This window comes from Bombus huntii, chromosome 4 (genome assembly GCF_024542735.1).
Source record: "Bombus huntii isolate Logan2020A chromosome 4, iyBomHunt1.1, whole genome shotgun sequence".
NCBI classification, from domain to species: domain Eukaryota; kingdom Metazoa; phylum Arthropoda; class Insecta; order Hymenoptera; family Apidae; genus Bombus; species Bombus huntii.
In genome coordinates this window covers 9,618,037-9,645,890 of record NC_066241.1, presented here as the reverse complement: position 1 = coordinate 9,645,890, position 27,854 = coordinate 9,618,037, and the positions used below count along the sequence as shown (strand labels likewise).

The 27,854-nt window shown below is 36.5% G+C and overlaps 1 protein-coding gene and 1 long non-coding RNA gene across 3 annotated transcripts in view; one reads left to right on the top strand and one right to left on the bottom strand.

The window, feature by feature from the left end:
- The window catches only part of LOC126864737 (uncharacterized), a 213,124-nt gene extending 200,860 nt beyond the window's left edge, over positions 1-12,264 (bottom strand). The window contains exons 1-3 of one of the 2 annotated variants that reach the window (XR_007689322.1): positions 11,934-12,264; positions 11,575-11,861; positions 10,289-11,278 (exon numbers count right to left, since the gene is read on the bottom strand). This is a non-coding gene — a long non-coding RNA (uncharacterized LOC126864737). Of the gene's footprint in view, positions 1-9,945; positions 11,279-11,574 lie in introns of those variants that run through there. The other variant, XR_007689321.1, reaches the window with a different exon arrangement.
- Positions 1-27,854, top strand: part of LOC126864728 (E3 ubiquitin-protein ligase MIB1-like) — a 64,084-nt gene that overhangs the window by 15,697 nt on the left and 20,533 nt on the right. The gene's annotated exons all lie outside the window — the stretch shown is intronic.

The window sequence follows — 27,854 nt, the reverse complement described above, 5'->3', positions numbered from 1 at the left end:
ACTCATCTTCTTCCATCGACAGCTACTATATCGTATTTCTAATGTTTGCGATTTGGTTTAAGATTTGGATTAGTTTGAGCCAAGTTTGAATTAAATTGAATTTTGATCCGTATCTTAAGGTACTCTATTCTAAATAATTACGGCTGGATGTTGCTCCATTGTATCGCTGTTAATTCTAAATTCCGATGAATACGTCAAACGCTCGCGTCTTACAGAAAATCCTGTGTTCACGTGCATCCGATTTTCATCGTTTTCAATGAGGCCCTCGATGCCCACTTGACAAATTCATCCGGTCGCATGGGATATATCCCCCATTTGCCAGTTCCCGCACGTAAGCGAAACGTCAGCTTTTCAAGTTCCTTCGAGTTGGGCGACCGCCACCTGTCCCATCCTCCTCGTTTGCTTCTTTCTTCTCCTTTGTACTCTTGTTTCCCAAGGTTGGCGATACCTTTTCGTTCCGGACTTCTCGTTCTCACCCCGTTCCAAGGACACTTTGTCGTCGTAAGCGGGTTGCGATTCTTCGTCGACGAAAGACAGAAGGAGCCTGGCGTCGCACCATTCGCCACATTATCCGTGTTGACGCTGCATGCGGAATGTCCGCGAGAAAATTTCAGTCCTAGAGATTGCTGCTTTCCGACGATGTTCTTGTTGAAAGCGAAACCGCTGTATTATTTATGAGCCTCTGCCACGCCACCCTGGACAATTTGCCGTTCCATGGGTGGCTGTCTGTTTTGTCTCCAGCGTTGTTTCACTCTGTATGTGCCTCTTTCTCTCTCTCTCTCTCTCTCTCTCTCTCTCTCTCTCCCTCTCTCTCTCTAGCCTTTTTCCTTTTTTGTCGAAAGTCCCGGGTGTGGAAACACGCGCTGTTCTTTGTTCCCGACAGAGGTTATTTTGACTTCTTTTTAAGGGTGAGATTTAGAAGAGCGTTAAGGCTTCCGCACAGTTCGTAAAGGTATTTGCAAAATAAATTAAACCTGCAGACTCATAAAAATTAATACGCAAGAAACAAATTGAGACAAATTCCAAGAATCGTAAGAGACTTATTAAGGATTGTAGAGTGATCATTTTGTTTGGAATCTTGGAACATAGAGGATTTATAAATCTCCATCTGTCGTGAATTTTGATATAATGAGATTCTGGAATTTTTCAGAAATAGATACGTTTAAAATTTTCGCAGTGAGAAGTTGTTTCACTTGGAACAGCATACTCAGGATTTGTTGTTTAAACCAAAGGAATTAAAGGGAACAAAGGTATCTCCCAATTAATTCGATTATTTTCACGATTTTATCATATTTCAAAGTATCGAAGCTACGATAATACTGTGATATTAAAGAATCTGGGATTTGTCGTATCAAATGATTTTAGTCATTGAATTCGTAAATAAAAAATTTTAAGCATTTTATAACAATTAAAATATTGCAGAAAAATATTAAGTACTGAGAAGTGAAGAAACTTCATAGTAAATTGCTGTTACGAAAATTATGTTAGGAAAATTATTTTACTCAAGCATAAAATAAGAAGAATTATCAGCATCTACTTAAAATTAATGTAACGTTGAATTGCTGTCGGCATCGAACACGACAGCTCAGTAATCTTCTACAATGTCTCATCTATCTTTGTCAATAACTTTAATTCAGTAAAATAATTTTGCTTTTTACACTGTTAGAGAATGGAGAAATATATAATTGTTAATATGTTAAATTATTTGTTTAGAGCTTCGTGAAAATGTTATAAAGTTAGATGGAAACGAAAAAGGTGCATTTATAGCTTTTAAAACACTTTACGTTTTCAGCGCAGTTAATAATTGTATCAAAGGACTCTGCAATTTCATCATCCCGACAAATTTGTCGTGTTTGATAAGTGCACTGCAATTTATTGTTAAAAATATCTTTAGATTGATCGTTATTGCTCCAAACGAATTGCTCTCGTCGTAACAACGTAGAAAGGAGAGTAACATAGCAATCAAAAGATTGAACGACGATTGCAGTTTTTGATCAATGTTTGAAAAAACATTTTATTTTAATATTTCAATATTAGCAGTTATATTATTTAATATATCATTTATAAAAATATTTTTTTCGTTGTTCGATAAATCAAGTATGGTGACATACTTATATATCAAATTAATATAATTACAATTACTACATGCAATATAATTGCAATACTATAGACGTTACAATTAATAAAATAAAATATCAAAGGTACTGTCTTACAAAAAAAAAAGTGTATAATATAACGTAATTAAAAATATAATGAGTTTCCCCAGAGTTAGAAATCCAATAAAAAGATTTAGAAAAAGATGAAACCGAACTCGTTCCACAATGTGGGATTTCATTCAAAAGTAAGTGTTACGTGTTATAAATATGTATCGGTAAATGTAAGTACTCTTCGTTTCACCATTAATCAGATTCTATTTGAAAATGTTTTTTATTCAAAACTCAGTGAAAAAAGTTAAATCCGAAATTAAAACATCAAAATTGTAATTCTATATTCAACTACTAAAAAAAGAATAGAACAAAAAAACAGAAAAGCCATTAAAACGAAAGAACTTTCAGAATGGTTTTTTTTTAAATTCGTGACGAAGTTGTAACTAGTGATTCAGAATGTCAGAAATCGAATCGAGTGTTATCGTGATTTTGATCAAATAATTACGAGAACCATTAAAAACTTTCCGAACACTATTCGATTACACGAACGACGACCACCGTTTTAAAGCTAAAAGTTGGGCGCAAGTGGGTGAAGAATTGACCTGTATTATAGGAAACGTTAAAAGTCGATTAAATATTCTATCACATATGATAAAACACGTATAATATTTATGTGTAATTTATGTAATATAATTTATATAATTATACCGTATCGTATTTATTTATTTCAGCCTAATGGCCTAGAAATTCCACTTGGTTTTACATAGTTTGTAGACATAAAACAAAACTAAAACTAGCTTCACAGACAGCTACCATAAAATATAATTACATGAAATAAGACAAACGAATGATCGACATTACTGGTAACAGGGCATTATCGATGAGCAATTACGAGTAACGATAAAGGGGATGTAACATTTAAATGGGAACGAAAGAAGAGTATGAAAAGCGGATGCACCCGCGGTTACTTGGTAATGTAAACACGTACACCCCTTTTTCCCTGGCGTCGAAGCTGGTAGTTCAATAAAATCGTACTTCTCCCTTCTTCCTCCCTTTGGGGCTCCCTTAACGACGTGCCAGGATAGGCGAAGTCTAACTCCATGAAAAGTTATCCGCGGATTCAATATCGCTCGCCTTCGACCAAGATCCAGCTCCGGCTGAGCGCAGCTTCCTTCGAATTCTATGCAGAGTTAATTAAAAACAGGATAGGCCAAGCCTCTTTAATGTTTTAAAGTATCTCGATGACTTGGGGAATACTTGCAAGTTCGCTTGCTAAAAGATTTCCTAAACTCGGATGTACCTATTTTTGATTAATTAAACCGCCAACAAACTTCGTTCTCCGCATTCATAGCTGTTTGCGTTACGAGCGTTCGAAGAAAAATAAAGAGTGTATCTGAATTCATTTCTTTATATTTTACTGCATTTATCATTTCCATTATATTACATTTCCAGCGACCGCTTTATTCCGGATACTTTACGCGTGTGGTAAGATACGGTTATTTGATCCACTGAAAGTTCAACGTGTTAAAATTCGATATTGAACTTTGCATAGAATAACGAAAGTTGTATATTATGAGATACTATTAGTCTTTGATATAATAACGAAAGTATGAGAAAATATCATCTACTTTAGATGACAAAATATTGAACCTTACCTAGACAAAATATTGAAGACGAGCAAGACGATCCGTATAACCTTACGATAGAAGAAGAGAATTCCGTGATCGCTGTTAACAATAAATGATAACGTATCCATAAGAAATAAGAAACGAATAATTTAATATTAGATTCTAGATATGTACGCAGGGTTGTCACGGAGCTTTGAAAGAGCTACAGGTACGCTACATTTGTAACTTGTTGTAAATTGTTGCTTGGACTTTTACAATAGCGATTTTAAATATTCTGGCTTAAGTTCATTTTTATCGTGGGTTGTGTCGTTGCAGATGATATAAAGATTACGTGAATCAGTAGCAAGAAAAAGTAGGATGAGTTTATCTGTCGATCATGTCTAACGAATGATCACGTTTGAGTATGTACGAGGTGGTTTGGGTAATTTAAAGAACGCGTGAAGAGTCTAATTGATACACCCGATATAGCGTTTTGTACTGTTGGGATAGCCATCTGAATAAAACGTTCATGAATGATAACTTGTCATCTGACGCAGTTCAAATTCATCAAAGGGTCGATACTCTTCTAATTTGCATTTGATATTTCCATTGCGAGTGTTCAAATACATTGAAACCCTAATAATTATTAATTAATAATTATTCCATAACAAGTATTCAAGCACTTTCGTGTATATTCACTCTTCCCAATGAACCCTAATTCGATATTCACAAGCCTCTGCTCCACTCTTTACAAGTGTCTACAAAAAATGTTCTTTGAACAACCATTCGACGTAATTTCCTTTCAGAGTACAATTTCTCGCTGTACCAATACCTTTCCCTCGGCTCTTGTGTCTGTAGACGTATCTGAAATCGGTATTTCAGCAACGTTGTCCTGCAAGAAGTCGTAGCTGGGGCTTCCAGCAGGATATTACCTTCTTCTGAGGAACGCGCTGGAACGCTCGGTATTTAGGGGCAGAATGAGAGAGGGAGAGAGAGAGGCAGAGGGAGGAGATAGGGAGAGACAGAGGTGATCGTAGACATGGGACTCGATACGCCGGGAATGGAACACACCATGGAGATTGTACTAATTAAGTCCCACCTCCCATTAATTGCCAACGTTCCTGCCTTGTCAATGCTCGCCGTTCGTCGCTATGGCTGCGGACACCGGCCGTTCATCGCTGTGGCTGCAGCCACCAGTGATGTAGTTAACAGAATTTCGATATCGACATGCTCCACTTACGTAACTACTTGCTTCTGGATGTTGGATCGCGCGAGTTGCTTCAACTTCAATACCGCTTGCACTCAGTAACAAGTCTGGTTTATCGCCCGATAAGATGTTTGCAAAGCGAGCTCGAAGCAACGAGAGATACGGTTGGATTCTGTTCAACTAGTCACAGATCTTTTCCTCTCAGCTTAAGTCTCTGATGTCGTTATGAAATTGTGCTCTCTCGTGAATTTTCCTAATTACTTTAATTGGCTTGCGTCGGATAGGAACGAAATTAAAATGAAGACTATACGAGAGAAATAGGCAGATAGGCCTGTTTTTGTTCATTTCTACGTCGTTTGATGGATACAAAGTATTTTATGTAGTTGAAGAAGAGAACAATTTGATGAATTCGAAGATATACAGATACTCTGAGAATAGACGATAGATTCACGATGTTTTGTAAGAAATAAATTATATTAGTGTTAAGTAAAGGTAATAACATTGTTACGTCTGGAGAAGAGTAAGAAATAGAAGACCTTGTGAACTATTTTTTAGCATCAAAATCTAATCAACTTTAATCCTCTGAAGAAGAACGAAGGTCTAGCGGAATTTTTACAAAATATCTCGTATATATGTAAATCTAAGCGTGAATTTCGCGTCGTGAACGAAGATAAATTAAGTCCCGTATTTGTCCATTAGATCCATAGATCCAGGTGGGAATAGAAGCACGGTCAACGCGTATAGGTTACCGGAGTAAATAAATCTTTATTATGTCAGTGCTCTGGCCGTGTACATTGCTTGGCTTCTGGACGTGTGCATAACATTTGCAAATACACCACTAACGTTGATGAGCACTCAGGGTGTGCACTATATTAACGTGACGGGCTGAAACGTTAATCCAGATGCGTTGATAGCTCGAATTTATTAGCCAGCAAATTCATTATCAGCGAATACGCGATTTGCGGCGCGCCCCGAAAATCACAAGGGCGAAGAATCATTCCGCAATATCTATCGATATCGTGCATAGCACCACGTTAATTATGTAGTTTAAAAACTGTGTTTAAATCCGTTACGAGAACCATAGTTATCGAGGAATAACAAACGGTTCGTATACGGAAACTTATATTCTAAGTTTTTTAGAATTTTGCGTTTGGATATTTTCTTTTCAATTCGATACTTTAATCTACTACACGTGAAAATAAATTCTTAATCAAACATGACAGTACTGAGTAATTAAGTTAATTAAAAACAATAAAGTTTTTTTACGATATAAGACATTATGATATAAATATAAAATACTTGAGAAGGGTTTTCAGATTTTCAATAAACCGATCATTGTGTTACAACAAATAAATCGTAGCTTATTATGCAAATGATATATGACGAGATAATGAAACTTGGTAAAGAGGTAGGTAGATACAAATTATTTGTTTCATATTTAGAAACGTTTTATTTATCTACTATTTATTTACGTCTTGGTTTATTCATCACTTTTTTTACATCTTAACTTTCTATTGATTTGGAATACCATCGAAGAGTTAATGTTAATTTCCATTTTATTCTCAACGCGAGAATTGATTGTAATTTTAACAAATAAATAAAAAAAAAAAAAATTTCCATTTCGCCGTAACAGTTAAGTTTTTCAAAGCATTTCCACGTCTGAAAACGTCTCCAACTATAGTAATTATTCATCGTTTAACGTAATCCCAGAGCAACGAAAAGTAGTAGATCAAAATCAGCGATACAGGGCGATTTAAACCCAACGCGGCCATTGACAATCATCAAACACCTCCGTGTAACACCAATAACGAAAGCCATACATCACGATTGCCACGGTTGGTCCTTCGATCCTTGCTGTCCTCGTCTTTCGCGTTAGTATCCCTCACGAACGCGCTCACATAGAAACTATTCGGCTAAATTCTGTTCAGGGAACCGAGATAAAAGCGAGGAGGAATGACGTCGTTCCATCGACTAGAAAATCGAGCTTTACAGGGACGAAGGTGGAGTACAGGTGGATTATTCCTATCAGGAAGTTCGTTACAGACTGATACGACGGTGAATCCTTTTTCACGCTGTTCTGCTAATTGAACCAGTTTGGTAAGGTGTCTCGTTCGAGACTTTAGTAGTCCGGCACCGTTGCACGAACGTGTAACGGTTGAACTGGCCGCTATTCCAATCGTCATAAATTGTCGTACCGAACGTGACGATCGTACCGAGTAGCCAATAGATGCGCTCGCCTGTCATTTGACCCCCGGTACCTTCTATTGGCGTCGCATGGCCAACAACCCTCTACGGAGGCCTTTGACTACCGATTCAGCTACGCCAATGCATCTATCCGCCCGAAATGATCGAATTTCTACAGCACATTTCACGTTAAGTGTCTTCCCCTTTTATTACGTTCCTTTCGTTTCAACATTTATGTATGTGTGTGTGTGTGTGTGTTCGGGGTACATATTTCTTTTTGCAAAAAAAGTAGCGGAGGTTGATTCGGTACATTTAGTACGTTAACGTTAGTACAGTGGTGGCTGTAGACAGTATAACATCCAGGTATATTAAATTTCGTATTATTTAGCGATATTTTCTGATGACTACATGCGATCTACGTACATTCCTTAGATATTAAATATTATAGTAAAAGTTAGCTGTATGAATTTTGATGACACATTAAGACGGGAATTGTTAAAGCGTAACAATTTTCACGTTTATTAAGAAAAAGGAAGTAAGAGGATATATTACAGTGTTACAGAAATTTATATTTAATCTACTTTTTTTCAAATTTGAATAAGTCGTAGCCTACATTGTTATATTAATTTGGTTTGTATTAGGTGAAAAAGATCTTTCTCAAAACAACCAAGTCACTGCTGAATAAAATCTTCGATCGAAAATTTATTACACGATCGTTCTTTCTTTATTTATTTGTTTATTTTTCTTTTTTCTAATTTTCTAGATATACAAAGCCGATTGGATTTGGATTGAAATACTCAGGTTTACAAGATCACCGTATAGATTGATCTCCGCGTTCCTTTTGAAAAAGCAGAATAATGCTCATTCCACACTGACGCTTAGTAACATAATCGGTACCGGGTGTACAACGCGTACAACAAATAGACAAAACGTGGCGACCCGTCAATTAGGAAAACGGCCATTAATGCAAATGCCAACATTAGCCAATAATACGAGAACTAATATTATTATTTTACGGGAATAATATCAGTATAATTCATTCGGCTTAATCAAGAACATTACCGCCACTGTGTGGACAGAGCTATTTTCCGTGGACAAATTTAATGCCGGCTCGTTATGGCCTCTGCTCACCTGGTCCTCCGTGTTTCGTCTCCCTTTTCACCCTTGGTTCTCTCCCTTTCCAGCCAACGAATTGTCTGCGAAATCGAACGGCACGCGTATTCGGGCTGCGGAATTCGACGCACGTGTTCCGCGACCAAACGCTAATCGTTTAAAGTCATGAGTCAATAATTGAGTTATTACTTGCTATGGAATTTGCTGTCGACTGGCTGGCGGAAATGAATTTTCTCTTCTTCCGTGACGGGAAACGAAAGATAAACGGATTGAAATCGAGCGAGAAGAAAGAAAAAGTACCTATACGAGGGAATCACGGAGGGAAAAATACACTTTTGTTGATTTTTTCATTTTAATCTCGCTTTATGATTAATCCATCGTAAACTTTTCGACAAGGTTTATAGCGGTTACAAAATGTCAAACATTATGTTTATTATCCAAGCAGCTATGTTTATCGTCAACTCGTTTGTCAGCCATCAACGTATAAATAAAGTAGAGAGCGTTTTTTTAGATTGATAGAAGCTGAATAATTCTAGCAATGGTGTTTAAAATGCTACAATACTTCGACGACTGTCGTGTATTTAATTTTAATATATCATTGATAAGATACGAAATAAAAAATTAATATTTCATAGGATGCATCCTATCTGTTGACTCCGCAAGGAAACAGTAAGAATTGCTTCTGACCATTTGCTTGCCATTAATTTATAATACCTTATCGATATTCGTGTATCATTGATATAAATCGAATATAAAGCGTGTAGATATTTACGAACGACACGGTGTATCTTCAGCAGAAATTTCGATATTTCGATTCGAATTACGAAGCTTCGTCGAACACCTCTTTCCGCAAAGCCCGTGCTATTTTACGCGGCGATAGAATAGCCGAAAGCCCAAGCACAGTTCCTTGGCCGCTACAGTCCGTTTCCCATTCAAGGCAATCGTTAATCCCATGGCACCGCAGAATTATTTGCCACAATGGAAGCAAGCCGCGACAGGATCTGGGCGCTTGCGCGAGCGAACAAGCGAGCAAGCGAGCGACCGATTCAAATCGCGACAATGACGGCAATGCAAATCCGGCCGTGCCTGCATCCTGAATAGTCGAGGCTTCCACGCATAGCTGGGATCACATCCACCTCCAACCCCATGGTTTCTGCTCCGTAGACTGTCAGTTATTTATTAGGGTGAACATTCATAGCAGCGGTGCTGTCTCAACCTCATAAATCGAGCGTTTAGCGCACTTTTATTCCTCCTCTATCGTCCCATTTTCGGTGTTCCTGGCATTAGTTTCGTCGCGTTGTTGACGAGACGTGTACAACCAGCTGACAAAATTGACTAGCGATCGTTACAGAGACTCGCGTTGTGATGTCCACGGATGGTTGGCAGATACAACGGAATACAGTGAGACTGAGACATCTGAGCTTCAACATCTTAAAAAGTAAAGTCGAAGTTTGCACAGAAAAGTCAAATTATATATTATGAGACGCCATCGGTCTATGATAATCATACGACACTTTCGTTATTACGAAAATGATAAACATGATCGTTATGAATAACGAAAGCGATAAGTTGACAAACCGAGTAAAACTAATTTTTGTTTGATAAACTCTTTATGTTCAAATTCTTCCATTTTTGAATCACAAAGACAAGACTACACACACTGACAGACACATTTGCTCGCAGCCACTTTCATCAGAAATGTTAATGCCAATTAGATAGAACACGTGTCTGCGGACAATTGCGTGTCAATGTAGACTTAGCTTATGTCGAATGAAGAAGGTTCTTCTAAACTAATAGACGGTTTACTGCCGCCGGCTTATTGCAGGTAAATACACTTAAAATAAATAAAATTCTTCGACTCATAATCTCATCACATAGATAGAAATAATCTCACAGTTGTGGTAAGCACAATCGCCTTTGCAGATATATTCGCCGTCTAATACTACTAATGTATCTTTTATAGCTGTTACTTAAAAATTTGAAGAATGCGCAGGAAACATAAAGGCGAGAAGAGCAGTTAAATCCTTAAATGCGTCTCTATGATCTAATTATTAAAAAATTAACAAATATCCGTGTACTATTTTAAAATGAAACGTTTTTCTATTCCTTTACAAAATATAGATACTTATTATCACTATAATAATACTGTTGCTCGTAAAGATATAAACACTCGATGATTTGCTAATTTCTTATAATACAAAAAGACACCTATATAACAAAACATTTCTAAATACAAACTTATCGCATTAAAAATTAAAGTCGTCTAAAATATTCATATTATTCGATACAACAACATAATTCTTTGAGACAAATATTAAACGTATCAATTATTAATTACATATATTTAACGTAAATATATATAAGAAAGAAGATATATATAAGATATATATAAGTAAGAATAAATAATAGAATTTTTTCAACGTGTATATAAACGACTATCTATCAATAATAATTAATGACGTATTGTCATCTATCTGCTAAAATTATTTATCACTTTTCTATCCCCCTTTTACAAAACTCACAATCAAAAGGATCATAGCTAGCTTCGTCGTTTAAAAGCCTGCTCTCAGGAAAATCGCATTACTCATGACTTAATACAAATCCCTAAGTACATATACATCGAAGTCCGATTACGTCACAGAAGCTCACTGACGTCATGTTCTCTAACCCCCTCTTTCGTAATCACAATCTTCGCAATCATTATACTCCGCAAGAATGGAAGAACGCGCGTTTTACTCTCCCGTTTCAACAACTTCGTGGATTACTGCGCACAATAGATCCCTAGATCTGTCGCAGAATTCGTAAATCGTCCTGGAACCGATTGTAATTGGCTGCAACTTCGGTCGCCGGCCCGGAACGCAAATAGACTCTGTAACCGGAGAACTCATTTATGGAAATATGCTGGTGACCATGCGTCCTATTTTTGACTTCACCACCGGACGAACATCTCCTTCCAGGCTCTCCCTTCCCTTTCTACCGTTTTCACCCCTTCCATCCTCCTTGTCCGTGCATTCTTCTCTCTGTAATAAAATTAGCCACAGTTTAATATATTCATAAACGAACGTGTTTTTTTTTTTATCCAGCTTCGAGGTATTACATAAACTCAAGAATACTTGAGAATGGCATCAAGATCTCTATATAACGATCTAGCTATAAAATTCTATATTTCACTTTAAACGTGTTTATTTAACTGTTTAGTGATTATTTGAAAATCGTGTTGTTGCTTCTGTTATTCGTCATGTAAATGTAAAGATTACATAGCGATTTTATAGCTAGGAAATGTTAAGTTTAGAAATGTTTCACGTGCTATACTTACATACGCTATAAGTGATGTTTAACTGTCGGTACACGGTGCACAGAATCGAGACAAAAAAAGGATTAGCTGAACACCAGAGCACTTTTTCCCCGGTTTTTACTGGTCGAACGGTGCATCATCGTCATCTGCAAGAAGAAAATCTCTAGTTTATGAATCGTGGCTCGGCGGGGGAGACAAACGGGCCCTGGGAACGCCTTGAAATATTTTGCCGATTTAAATAAAGCTGGCGACCACATGGTAGTCACGACGGAACCGTAAATAGAAAACACGGGAGAGGCCACATGGACCTGGAAAGATGCTCGAGTCACGTTACGGTATACGTGGAACTGCCTCTATTTCTGGCGTCTAGATACCAGTACCGGACTATAGCTGTTTAATATCTTTTTCCATTACGATGACCGCGCCAAACGTGGAAACTTTGCGTAACGTTGCATCGCGCACTCTCGAGACTTTCGACTACTCTCCGTTGATTTTCTATGGAAACAAGAATCGTCGGCAAAAATCGTTTCTAAAGCGTATCAGAATGCACCGGTCGTTTTCCATGATTTCATCGAGCGTAACAAAATCTTGCTGTCTTCAGCCTGCAGAAACATGTGGTCAACTGTTTGATCAGCTGTTGAGCATGTCTCGCGGAGAACACCGGGTCCCACGACGTGTTTCCGGTTCGATGATACACCTGGGCGCAGCTCCATACTTCTTTACATTCCATACGTCACATTCACTATGGGAAGTAAGGAAGCACGGAACGGCATCGCCCGGTTCGAACGAAAAAATCGTTCGAGAAAATCGTTGTTCCGTTGGTTCGAGCCGATCGATCGTTCGATCGATGAAAATTGGAAACCCACTTCTCAACGACGAAGACTGGACGATCCTGTCGCCGTGACGGTACGCGTTTCATCTTCTAATCGGACGATTACGTAATCCACTGGTTTCGACACGGTCGAAATCCGCGCGTTCACGGGGTTGGACCCTGAAAACCGATACGTTTCACCGATCGGCGAGATACCTGATTGCTCGCACTTCCTGTTCGATTCGATTGCGGATCGGAACGGTTCCGGCCGGTAGCGTCGTCCATGTTGGACTTACGAGACAGACCGAGTCCTTCGAGAGGTCGAGGATATTCTCTGGTCGCGAGTGTTAGAGCAGCTCGAGTCAAGAACTTCTAGCGAATCCTCCTGACTGGTTGACTGCTTCAGACTGAATGCTGCCAAAGCTTTGGGCACGGTTGCTTCAACGAGCCCTCTAAAAATGGCCGCACAGATCCCATTGGCCTCTCCATGTCGTGGCCGACACCCCCCGGCACATGTAAGCTTACACTTGAGACTACCACGAGGCTTGCTTGCTCCCTCGTAGCGCATCGCGCCAAATTTGTCTTTACCCGAAAATAGTCAGTCCCACGGCTGCCACCACATGGCGACTATTCCTGGTCCAGACTCGAGTGATAACTTACCCAGGCCTCTGTCTCGTTCCTCGTGCTCTCCTCCGTCTCCCCTTGCCCGTTCAGCTTCGTTCTGCCTCTATCGTCTCCTTCTTCTTCTTCTTCTTCTTCTTCTTCTGCTTTTCTTCGTGTTCTTTTCTTCTTACGGATCGCGATGCCGTACAAAGACGTATATACGCATACAGTTGCTCGCCCCTTCAGCTGTCACGGTGTCGTTAAACAGGGAATCCGAGGAGGATTCGATAGGATGACACGTTCAACCCTTTGGATATCGTAGCTTCGAGCTTCTACGCGTGAAATTTATGTTTACCTCGGAACTTGTACCCGATCGAGGAAACCTTTTGTTTCGACGAACAGAACGATCCAACTTCCCGATCCTCTCGCCTGCCATTCTTAGCAACAAAATAACTAGTGCGAGCGGATGCTACGTGATTCGGTCTTTCTTGCGCTCGCGGTTAGGTGATGAACCGCTATGGCCTCGCATGTGACAGGAATGGCGTCTGAGAAAAAGAAATCTGTTATGTTCTTTAGGCAAAGGAAAGGTATGTTAATTTGTTTGTCGTTTGTTAGAATACTTTTTAGTAAAATATAGTAGCTCGATGTGACTAAAATATATGTTAAATATCAATGCAAAATTACTTGAAATAAGTAAGACATAATATAAAGCAGAGATATGAAGGGAAACTTAAATATAAAATTGTTTTTAAATTGCATTTGATTGGACCGGCTGATTGCGACTAAAAATTAATTAGACGTTAATATAAAAGTGCTTACACGTATACAGTAAGAATTAATTGACAGATTTCGTTATAACTTATTAGTAAGTACTATGAGACGTAATTAACATTACTTAATCTTCATTTCCATTAATTTTTTACAGTAATGTATCCGTTTATCACATCCTTCCAAACATTTATTAAATATAGACGTATAATCTAGCTTCATTTTACAAAATTAATTTCGTCGCATTGTATTATTTTGAACATTGATTACACAAACTGAGTCAGATGGATAATGGTGAATACACTTACTCTGTCCTTCTTCTTATTTGACATTATTTATGTAGAATGATATTTTGAGTCAAATATTTGGCAACCACGTCTGGCGGAAGAACGAAACTCCTTTGCATTCCAGGCTTATCATATCATCTGCAATTTCATACGCAAAATAACGTAAGAAATAAATACTTCGTATCGGAAACGCAGCAAAATGTTTAAGATGAAAGGATACTAATTTCCTAAATTTTTCATTCTGAATTTCGTATCATTTTATTGTACTATCAAAGGGTTAAAAAATTATGCCAAACGTAACGTTATGTATTCTTGTCGTATTTTAGAAACATATAATAAAAATATCTCTATAATCTTCTTTTAACATATAATACAGAATGTTCTTACCTATTTTCTTCAAGTATAAGAATATTTTTCCAATACGTCGATATTATTTCATCTCTGCTCAAACGACATAAGCAATATGTTTATATATAAATCGTTTGCTTCTAAATATTTTAACGTTATCGTCATGGAAGACACGTTGCTACAACAAACTGAAAAGTTATGACCATACATCTCTATGGTTATAGTACAAAACTTCGTCCTATGAAAACAAAAGAACATGAGAAAAATGGTCAGAACTATATCAAAATAATTAAGCCACATGTGCCCGAACTTTTCGGTAATAATTTGTATACTATTCTCATTTTCCTTTTTTCTCATTTTCATTTTTATTTATATCTTATATATTGCGGCAGCACATAAACGTAGAAGAAGTCAACAAAAAATTGGAATCTGGGAGAGACCCACGTTATTGTGTCTTTAAATCCTAACGATTGTTTTGGCTTACAATGTCTAGAGGTAAACGAACTCGGGACAGATTGTTATGGTCGTTATTTGTAATCTTCAGCCGGAGTTACATAAGAACTTTAGCTTTTAACTTTTTGTTGCAACGTCGTTCGATATAAATGTATGAACGTGCTCCCTAGAACAGTTTAATTGTTATCCTTTGTGCGATCGGCATAATAAAATTGAGCGAGCGATGATTATAACTAGCGTATACTATCTCTTGTATTGATACGAATTTTAATACAACTGACTATTACAAATTCATCCACTCGTTTCTTACCAAACAATCTACACGTTCAATCCACCTCAATATGTATTTCGAGTTCATTAATTTTTGCATTATCGTTTACCAGTTCTCACAAAATATCCATTTCGCTTGCACTAAATTATGAAATGAACGCAGTGTCCTATTGTAATTACCGTAGTATCGTATTATGAAGTCATCGTATTATTATAACTCCAAAGTTCGTTATTAACAAACGATATTCATTTTACAAATTGAGAATCCGATCAATATTTTAATTCGATACAGAAAAAGGATAAGAAATTGTATGAAACATTTGGAAATAATTTTCTTATTAAATCTTGTTAATTTCTCTAATAAAAAACGAATTATTATATCGGATACAATACAACCGATAACAATAAAGAAATTAGTGAAAGCATTTTAGATGAGAAATTGGTGGCGTGAAACTTTCATGGTGTCGATTCCAATCTAGAAGCTTAATAATCGTTCACGTCGTAAATTCAGGACGACTAAGATTTATACTAACAGTGAAAAATTAAAGGAAGACCGATGCATAAATGGCCAACAGACCGCGACGCAGTAAAAGTGTCAAAAGATCCTATTAATCCTTAATGCCTTTTATACGCGACATTTTTTAAAGAAATTTCGCCTCGTAAACAAGCCGTGCAACATACTTCCTCAAAATAACTAAATTGAGCCCATTAAACTCCCTTGAACTATGGCTTTACGGAGCGTGTCGCGAGCACCTAATGAAATGTATACCTCAAACCGATAATAAAATAGCAGTGAAGCTTTGCCATTCTTCAAAGTTCCCTGTTACCGTTAAAAAAAGAAAAAAGAATTTCCACTGTATTTCGTTGCGAAATGATGTTAATTGTTCGATAAATCACATATACGTTGTTAGACACCACCTTATTATGGAAAGTTGCAGCAATGAATAAATTCACAGTGTCACGAGCAATTTCCCGTGCATTCCCCATTTTGCTTTAGATACGAACGTACAGCTACAACTCCGGTTATACGTACTAGAACACTTATGAAAGCCTGAATAAATTTAAAAAATTAGTAAGAAATTATCAGAATTAACATTTGTTATCTAACATGAAATAATGGTATAATACTATAGCAATAATCTCGTCAATTTTTTTTTTTTTTTTTTTATATAATAGAATTAATTTTTCTCTTGTTTATACGTATATGACGTATTCTTCGATCATTTTCTATTTTGATCGGTTCTGACGTACATTTTATTAGCGTCTTTGTATTCGACTTCATGCACAATTTTGCAAAGTAAATTCAGATTTTGAGTAGATCGCCAGGAATTTCTATCTAATTCGTGTTACATTTTTTCAATAGGTTTCAAGTAAGAGAATTATAGAAAAAAGGCAATGTAATTATTACAATTTACTATGTTAGTGTGATTCCTGCAAATATTTTTCATTTTTTTATTGGTAATATATACATAATCTCTTGGTAGATATATTCTTAAAGTTTTATTATACGTTGGTAATAATATACGTTTGTCGATTTCGATCAAGATCATAAATTATACAAATTTTCTCGATTAAAATCTCAGTATCCGTATTGCAGTAACGAATCTCGATCGGTAGCTCCGTTAAAGACTTATATTCGAATTGCAAGCTGGCTAGCGAGATCGCTTGTCGCAAGTATTATTTATAGAAAGTTATTTGCAGCAATAACGGTGTTGGCAAACGTCCAGCACTTCTACAATGTGATGTTATAGCAGCAATTAATCGCAGTTTTATTTGATAGTGTCGCGAATTCGTCTCTGATATCCATAGTTTGATTGTATTTTGTAGATCTGCGGATGTTTAAATGTTCTTAGAAATGAGAGAAGTTTTTAAAACAAAGGAAACATTTGATTCGATGAATTTATGGATTGATTTCCTTCAGAGAAATTGATCGCAGCTTGCAGTCTTTATATAGATGCAATATTTGTTTTTATAAATTGTTACATCTATCTAGTGCAACAGTATGTTTCAAAAAATACATTGGATATAAATGATATATTGCAAAATGATATATTATGAAATTACATGAATAAGTATGTAGTATAAGTACTATGAAGATAATTATTTGATAAATTGCTGTTATGAAAATGGTCAGTATATAATATTCAAAATATAATTTAGAGTACTTATTTAACGATACAGATTTTCGTCGTCTTGTATTTCTTGGCAATATTCTAAACAAAATTTACATATTCTTAGAAAGATATAATCTTTTAATGTGTAAGATGTTTGTGTTATCTAATGTACATAAATATCAAAAGTACATAGAGTGCTTTGTAAACGAAGTAGATAATGTTACCGTATCAATCTTGCTTAAGGCAACTTTTACATTCGACATATGAGTAGCACGAACAAATGTGCTTATAAGAACGTACAGTCAATATATTATCATGTTAGAAACTAACCGATACAACTACAACTTTACATAATTGGGAAACTTGCGTCATCGATCAGCTTACTCCAACATTTTAATAAAATTCCTGTATATATAGATAGCGTCAAGTTAAAGATCATGTAATAATATAATATAATATAATATATTCGCGATACTAACTAAACAGAAATTTGTTCCGAGTAAGAATCTGTTTTATAGATAAAGTTGCAAAATTACTTCAACTTCTATCCCCTAGAAAAAAGAAACAGAACATTACAAGAAACGTTGTTGATTTTAGTTTTCAAAATTGTTCAAATATGAAATGTCCAGGATCCTCTTGCACATATCAACTAACATCATTACTGAAATTTTACAGGTGATAAATCAAGGCTATTAACATTAATAAGTTTGGTAATGAAACGAATGAGATTTTACAAATAAATTTGACAAATTACAAGTCATTTGATTATCACGATTATGTAACACAAAATTGCAAAATTGTGGAAATGATGTCTATAACTTACGATTATTGCTAACTCGTCAATCCACTGACATTATTTGTTGGTAACTTACTATACAGAAGTATCATAAAACGAAAGATTAAAGAGCGTCGTTTCGTCGCCATCGGTGAACCACGATTTTTTTAGTGATTAAAATAATCACAAACATCAATGATCGAAATAAGATAAATTTCATAAACTAAAAAATTGCCAACGATATGGCTAACTTAGATAACGTCGCAAATACAATATACTAGTCTGGAAAAATTAAACCTTATAAGTTATAATGTAGTATATCCCAATTTATTGCTGCTGTCAGAGCGAAATATATAAAATTCACGCGGCAGTCAACACGTTTACGGCTTTCCTGAATGTCGATTAACCCTTCTCGAGAAACGATGCTCCTGCTTTTCATTCTCCGCGAGTTCTCCAGGCTGAGTGTTATGAACACGTTGTGCAATGTTGATGAAAAGCGGTTCGGATACATCTCGACGAGTATCGTTCCGTTCTTCGCCGCTACGAACAGAGGAGAAATCCTTCAGGCCGCGTCGCGACGTCTCCTCCAGATCTAAAATTACTAGCAGCCGAAGACGATGCATTCGCGGTCCGGTGAGCCGTGCGAAAACGAGCCACTACAGGCTTACGCCCTAATACAGCCCCTATTTTTGGACGTCGCGCTGACGCCACGACGGAGACAACTCTTCGCAAAAGAAAATCGACGTTCATCCCCCCTCCCTGCAAACCTCTCTGCGTTTCTTCTCCTCTACACTTCTCCTCTATTTCTCAATTCGTTTTTCTTTCTTGCGCTAACAACACGTCGAGGAAACGTTATTATTACTTTTTCTTATTGCTCATCACGCTGCTAAACTTTAACTTCGATCCATCCTTCTCAGGGAGGGAGGGGGCGAGACGGGGTGGAACTGCGTTGCAGAAGCAGAATATTTTCATGGCTGGTTTTGGAGACCCGAAATTAATCGGACCAGAAGAATCGAACGCTGATCGTTTAATCCTTTACACCGCGGAACTTTTCATTGTACGGAACGATCAGCAGCTTTTATAGTGAAACTTTTTGAAACTATGGATTGCGTTCGGAAATAAGAGTTATAGGTGTGGATTCATTTATGTAGTATGTAGGTTTATTTATTTGTTGGTATAATAAGTTCGTTCGCCTCTTGGTGTACACGATTAGAAAACAGTATGAAAACAATTGAAGAAATTTTGTCCGCGCGATTGTACAAAAGTATTATTTTGATTAGAATATAAAAAATGTTATGGAAGTTCTGAGACTATATTGTAGAAATATCGAATTGATGGGAAAAAGCGTGATTTAAATATGCACTCAGAGAGATCTTTCCTTTTACATATGTAGCAGTTTACTTTAAATTTATTATGTGTGTTTTACGTTTATAGGTAATAATTATCAATTTATTAAATTTCTTTCTTTTCGCGTTATTTTTCAAAATCGTGACAATAACGTTTCGTCCCGTAAGATATTAAAAGGTCTTTCTACCATTTCCCCGATATTATGCAATTCAGTGATTAAGATTCTCCTCTTCAAAATGTATTCAAATCTCTCTAATGTATTCGCTACGTTACAGTAATAACAGTGAAGAAAATTAAATGAATAATTTGTAGCGTGTTATTTATGCATGACGAATTTACGAGCTAGTTGAATACAAACAAATAAAAATCTTATAAATCCATATGTAAATAGAATTAACGAGAACATGTCACTGAAAACATTATCGTCTGTGTACAATTAGATCGTTCAATTATTTCATAGATAGTTATAAAAACAATGAAATAAAACAGTGATAGCGTAGTTCAATATTTATGTATTTCTTTAATTAAGACGGCAAATATTAAACTTTCTTAAGGAAGTATATACTGTCATAGGAGATAATAAGATAAAAAATTTTAAACATTTCTGTCGCCTGCAAACAGGAATTAAATATATAATCTTGAAAAGAGTTGATGAGCTACTTTAAGTTTGGCAAAGGATAATTAAATTCTAAGATGATTACGTATAATAGGTGTAGAATTTTATAAAAATTTATTTAATAATTCAGAGGATATTAAACTTTGGAAATGTAATTTACTAAGAATGTTAGATCGTTATTTTTCCAATATTTAACGTACTCGAAATATTTCAAGAAGATTTCTTGTTCCGTCAATATTGAAAGATATTAGATACAAAGAAAGAGAGAGGACAGGTAACCGGCAAAGGAACGAACGTTTCAAGAAAAGCAAGCACACCTTCTTTCATCCGCAAACAGATCGTTTCATTAACAAATCAGAGGTTGTCCGGCACGTTTCATTAAAAGCACTCGAAAGCATTCCACGGTGATTTTCTAGTTATAGGAACACAGACAAACTCTTGCCGCTCGATGTGTATCGGGTTACGAGTTCGTTGTTGAAAATAGCCCTTACCCCGTGGTACTAACGGTAAAGACTTAAAGTAATCTCCGGCCAAGATACGAGACCGGAATTCGTTTTCAGAGCAGTTTTTAGGCGTCCTGATGAAAGAAAACCGCGGTGTAACGTGCCACAGGGCTAACGAAAAGAAGAAAAAAAAGGCGAGGAAGAAAAATGGAAAAAGAACGAAGAAAAGAAAAAAGAGGGAAGAAGATGGGTAGCTATCAGAAAAGAAACAGGAAGAAGAGACGGAGGAAGAGAAAGACGGATTGCGAACTGGTGGTTCTTGCAGCGGCTAATTATCATCGTTAATTTCGCCTGGAAGATAGAAAGTCGTCTAGACTCTAAAGTGGAACAGTTTTTCAGGTTTTGCTTTGGCCATCTTCCTCCCTCTTCCTTTTCGAGCCTTCGCGTTAACATGAAAAAAAAGTCGTTTGCTCGCTCGAAAGGAGGGCTTTTAAGCGGCTTAAGGATATTTGGCAAACCGGACGAATGTTTCTTTTATGTGTCTCCTTTGAAACATGTTTCCACCACTTCGCGTTCTTTCTCAACCCCCCCGCCCCTCTTTCTTCACCGTCTTTCGTTCTCCTCCAGAGATAACGAATTATAATTGCTTTTCTAACGCAACCATCTGAGAAATTGTAGGAGCAAGGAAGTCTTCGCTTACCAGAAGCTTCCTCAAATTTTCGCAAGGTTTGTAACAGTAGAATACCTGTTCCTTTGATCTAAACATTCTAATTATATATACGTTGCATTGGCTGAATGCTTTCTTTCAGAAAAATGCATTATTAAAATGCAGACCAGACGCATGTTCAATTATTAGGACATTTTATAAAATAGTTCGGTAACGATACCTAGAAATTATCTTTTGTAAATTTCCAATTGTACTAGATGAATATTTTACAAAAGTACGTCTACTTTGTTGTAAAGTTTATTATAGCGTCTGTCAACCTCGAAGCTTTGTATCCATTTTGCGTTGCTTGCATAAAAGCAAATGTTATATTAGTAATAGTTAATTAACGATTAATACTAGCTTCTGCTACAGTATAACGTAAACAAATGTAGTGTCTTACATAAAGTATAAGAAACATTATGTCTAAGAGGTTAACAACCCGAATGACACGAGTTAGTTCGTCTGAACAGGTTAAAGGCGGAAGGATAGTAACGGGAGAAGGTGTCAGAGGTGTAGAAAAAAGTTGGTGAAACAACGAGTCGAAAGGAAAATATAAAAGAGGCCGAAAGAAGCCACTCGTCGAGCCCCTAAGAAAGTGGCGGAATTCCCAGTTACGCCCCTAAGGCTAGCTGAAACGCGTCGCTTTTTGTTCCATGACAGATCCATGGAACTTTACATCAAACATATCTCTTTCACTGGCAAACACGTACTACAAAGGGTTAATGTTGTTTGTCTCACAACTGCTGAAAGGATCACGGGAAGGATCCATTAGAACAATGATTCTCGATTTTTTATCCCTGGAAATGAGCATAAAAACGAAGTACGAAGTGTTGTGTATTGTCTTTACAAAAATGCAAATTTTCCAGTATCCGCCAATTGAAACGTTATTTGCTTCGCAATCTCCTTTTCCCAAAACTTCATCGTTTTACGATAATTTATTTATGATGGGAGATCGATGTCAGTTTTTGTCATACAATTAATCTAAGATTAATCTCAATTTCATTACAAAAAGTATCATTAAATGGTAACCACAATTGTTCGAATTGTAATATTTTGTATTCCTGATTATAGATACAAATTATTCATAGCACATATAATAACGAAAGAAAATTAAATATACTGAAATTGAATATCGTATCTGAAGCTTTTTTGATCATCTACGTGTGATTCATTGATAGCAGTCGACTGTCAAAAACCTCAGAAAATATCTTTCAGATACGATTCTTCCGCAACGCCGACCAAATCTATTTAGAAATCAAAGGCAGTGCATCGATACAAATAATTTCACGGCTGATAATACAATGGAACAAAAAGCTTCTGTTTCCATCTCTGTTGCGCTCGTTTGAACACGAGCTGATATATAATCAGAATACACGTTTCTACATGCAACGGGACAAATTACACGTGCAACGATTCGTTTTGCCGTTTTCGATAAACAAACGAAAGCCAGTTGAATGGTTTCGGGCAACCGCGACAAATCGAAGCGTGTCGCCTCGCTCTTTGACCGATTTGCCTGGACCGTAATTTTATGAATGGTCGTTGGCACGCGTCGAGCAAAAGCGCAGCCGCGATGAAATCACGTTACGTGAATTTCGGCAACTGAAATATGCAACGAAACACGACATTCGCTTCGTTTCTGCCACGATTCGCCTAAAATGGGAGCTTCCGAAAACACGACTTCAAACAAGCTGGAAAATATTCGTTACAGCCTCCGAAGTCGCGTTGCAAAGCTCGATCATAATTTCAATTACTCGAATATCTTGAGGTTGCTAAGTCGGTTCATGTCAAGTATCGTTCGATACAATGAAACTTTAATTACATGTAGCTTTTTAAAAAATATCGTATATTTAAGCCTCGTGAGTTCTTTGGGCCACTCTCAACCAAATCGTACGTTTCTATCGTTAGAAAATTTCTTAAGTTCGAGGGAAATAAAATAGAATTTCGAGGATAGGAGTTAATCGAAATAATTGCCATATGATTTCATTCATTATCAATTTTAAAATTGAAAAAGCCTTCGTATGAATTTTTCTTTTCAATTCTTTGTAATTTCTTCCTCTATGAATCTCTTTAAAATAATTGATGTAGCAAAAGACTGCTTTCTCAAATGCTAAATTTATCTCTCCGGACGTAATTTCGGCAATTTTCCCAAATTTAAATTCACGTAAGAAAATCGCAATATTCTGAAAATTTCATACTTTTCTTGCGAATCCTCTTGAATATAAATCATAGTAAGTTTCTGACTCTCTAATATGATCGACAATAAACAGTAGGACAAAATTAGACGGGCATTATCGGCGCGGCAAATTCAAACTTGGAAGAAACATTTCATATGCAGCAATCTGATACAATGACTCACACGGTGATCCTCGATGGAATTGCATAAAATCGGTCATAAAATTCGCCAAATAAATCTTCCGCTTCCTTTTCTCAGTCCTCTCCCTCTCCCTTTTTTTTATTTTTTTTTTTTTTTTTTGGTTTATACCCTTCGGTCGCTTTTTTTCATTCGCTCTGCCGCTTTTTCGGAGGATGGATGAGCGAGGTGGAAGGGACTTTTGGAACATGGCCAACGCGCGAGGGCCGAAAGAGCTCGCGAAACTAATGACGAGACGAACTCAAAACAACAGAGGCATTATGACCATTAAAATCTGCGGATTGCAGTCCCTTTTGAAAGTCTGGCTAGGCTTTAAAGCCCGCCATCGGACCACGAAGCGACAATTTTACGGCATAATAAAACTTCGAAAACTGCGCACGTAAGAACTGATGCGTCGTTAATGGCCGACGTTGGCCCTTGGTATCGGCGGGAAATGTTGCGGATTTGTTCCGTTGGCCGATGTGTTAACCCCTGCTTTATTAGGGTCGTTTTAGCTTCGACATGTATCACGGATCGTTTCTTGCCACGCATGAATGTTGTCTGATTGCAGTTTCTGCTGAAAGTGGAACTGAATTTATGCGCTTTAAACAGAGATCGCAAACTTTTTGAAACTGAAACATTCGCAGCGGACAAGCAACAAAATTTGCAGTTCTAAGTTATGAATGGACACTGATAAGTAAATTTCTGGACATAAATGTCACGGTATACGCCGATATACGGAAAGTGATAAATAATTGATTCGTATTACCAAGGAAAGAATTAGAAAGACAAATTTATACCAATTAATATTAACCGTTGCTATTATTAATATTTATTCAATGTGTATACTCAAGAGCTGATTAACTAATAAGCTAACGTAAGATCAAGGGCCAAAATTAGCGCGTGTCCAAATAGTTACGAACGACACTATTTCGTTACGATGCTAAATAAAACTTTGGAAATGCTGTGTGTAGCGAATGACGTTTTCTATGTTTTAAATCGTGTACATATGTTCATGAGTCACTGTATATGTAAGTGTGAATTCGAGATATGAATATTTATGAGCTGAAAGTTAATTGGAAAAGCTTGCTCGTTGTATCGCACGAGTAATGTCCTGTCGAGATAATATCGATTAAGAATGAGCTGAAAGTCTCGCCACGTGTTTATCTGATTTATATCGTCTAATAGAGGGAAACTCGGAGTAAAATGAAACAATTAAGATTTAATCACGCAAATTACAAATGTAACAGGAACAAGTATATTTTTTCCCATTTTATGTTATACACTTTTATTTTCGTCTATAAAGCAATATTTCACTTTGCCTCACCGTTTCGCCTTGTTCTACAATGTTGGTCGTGTAATAGTAGTAATTAGTAATTATCAAGTTAATCGGTAGCTATTTAACTTCTTAACTACCCCTGTTTATACTATCGGTTAAAAATGCCGGATTTATCGCCCCCTTTTATTATTTGATTTATAATACCCGGTATGACAAGCATAATTCAAGATTATATATCTTTGATAATCTAAATAGCTTACGTCGAAAATAACCGTAACATTATCATACCAATTTAGATACTACCAATTTATTTAGTTACACATTTTGTATAAGAATAGAAGAGACGAATAGCAACGGTAGCCAAACAACAATGTTTAGGAAAATAATAAAACAAACATGAAAATGTCAAGAACCATCTTGCCTTTACGTTTTTTTTTTTTTTTTTTTTTTTTGATTAAAATAAAAGTGCACCGCTTTGAAAATAAATCAACGTCATTTATTTATCCAGAGGAAGAAACACAGAGAGAGAGAGAGAGAGAGAGAACGCGAAACAAAACCGCAGAAGTAATTTAAACCAAAGAGGAAAAGAAGGAAAGGGTTGATACTGCCTGCTATATATGCCTCCTGTCTATCAAAATTATTCCAACAAGTGTCATTCTTTGCTTTCGTTTCATCGCCGTAATTATAATCGTAATCGTACTAAGGTCGAAATCGTAATAAGGCAACTACGACGATTATAAAATATACTATCTTGGCTGATATTTCGCAACGTTGTCGAGATCAATTTAACCACTGAACAAATATGGTTCTCAGAAACTAAAACTACACCGATTCAAAGCTAGATAGAGGTTATTTATTTATATATTCGGTATGGAGGTAAGAAGAAGGAAAAAAGAAAGCAGCAAAAGGAGAAGGCTGCATAAAGAGAAGAACACGGTAGAAAACAACGTTGACCCAATTGAGAGAGGGCGACAAAAATTCCAGCTGGCCGAGCTGTGTGGGAACGCGACTGTATTCAGGTGCACGTAGCACCGTACAAACAAACCCATTATTTTAAAATAATGTAAAATCTTATTTTCCCCGGTAACGAACGAAAGTCGTTATGAAGAGAAATAGGTCGAGCTGGAATCCGTGCTTTTTATCCCTCCGTTGGACGAACAGGAAAAAGGAACTATCCAGGGCGGGACAGCAGCGCGTATAATAAAATACCGCAAATAGAAAATTGGTGTTCACCGGGCAGACCTGAATGCACCACCGGTGAAATTAAAATGTTACGTCACCGGCTGTCTCGAGGATTACCACTCGTGAACGGGTATTTTAAGATCTTATTTAACATCCTCCCGCGTGTGCCACCCTTCCTAGTCTCACTGATAACGTGAGAATTACCAGCTGCTCTATAGAGACAACGCTGCATAAAGAGGATGCTTCCCTCCTTTGTCGCGGCTTTTCCCTTTCTTTTATATCTTCAGCTACCATTGTTCGATTTTCGCATTCTTTTTTCCCCCTTTTCTCCTTTTCTTTTTTGCAAACGAGTAATATCGCGCTCTCTCCCCGATTCACAAGCAACGATCAGACCCGTCATCACGCAAGGATAATGCAGCTTGGAGAATTTCTTCGAGACTAAATAAGAAGCGCGAAGATAATGTTCGTTAGACAGAGTCTCTTAGTTATTTTGTTACGAAGCGAAATTGTTATCAAGCGAAATGATTAAGGAACGAGTTGTTTGGTTCGAGGAGACACATGTTACAATAAGAAATAATTTCTTTGTCATGGTCGGGTCTTTCGATATTTAGATGTTTTCAGAATTTTCGAGGTATTTGTGCGGTCCATCGTCGTGCGAATGCTTTCACGGAAGTTTCAAAATTGTCCTTAGACTATAGCAAACAATTTTATTATAAAAACGTTCAACTAGAGTCGACTTGTAAATTCTTAGAGAGGAAACAGTAAGAGTTGGAAACGAAGAGAGTTCGAACTTCATATCGAGGTTCAGGCGTGAAACGTAGAAAACGGATAAAAGGAGAAGGTTATTTTGAAACGTAGGAAACGGATAAAAGGACAAGAGGGATGTGAAACTTGAATCCTTCCCCATCTCGTATATCAGCCAGATGACGTAAGAAATCGAGGGCTGGTGCAATAGCCCAGAAAATTCTTTCCCGACCAAGGTATATGCGATCGCTTAACGTTGATCCCTTATCAAGGGCACTGCGGTAATGAGTTGAATTAATTAATTAATTTTCCTGTGTTCTCGCTAATATGCACACTCTAATCTTCTGGAATTATGTAAAGACCACGGGGAAAATTGTTATGTGGATCACGTTTCCACTTTTTACAAGAAAACAGTTTTAAAATTCTATTACACTGCCAACTAATTTCTAAATTGAAGAAGAAGAATAACGTAAATTGATTGCACAGGTGAAATGTTATATTGATGTAATTTTAATGCAGTTTTCAATTTAAGGATTTTATAACATTTTAATCTAAATGGATAATCTAAAAGAGGTGAACAGAGCATGACCCATAGGTATTTTAGAGCGTGTAAAATGTATAAAAGATGCTTATTATAAGAACAGATGGAAAACGTTTAAAGTAATATTTTGTTATACAGAAAGCTTTGCTTTCAAGAAAATGTATTTTTTTCTAATTCGATGAGTAGAGTCGGGTTTTTCAGCTTCCCTCTAAAAAAAAAAAAATATACACACAGTATTTTTCGACAAACGAATATTTTTGTACAAAAATACGAACAAAAAAACGAAATAAAGAGAAGTTCTACCCAACAAAAATTTCCCTTTACATATTTTTCTACGCATGCGTTTTCATGCTTTAGTATCATGATATAAATATAATCATAAATATAATAAAATAGTTTAAATAAATGATTCGTTGTATCAAATCGTAATTTTTTCTCTTGCATTCGAAACAAAATTTGTCGAAGCCCGTTTTCAAAGATTACTGTAAATCCTTTATATCGTAACGAAAGACTCACATACGTAACATATCAAGATGTTGACATGACCAAAATTTCATTAACGTGGCATATCAAAATGTTAAGATAGGACTAAAATTTATTATTTCTAGGTTCTAAAATAGCATGAAACTTGAAATAGAAACTCAGGTTTTTCGATGACGCAAAG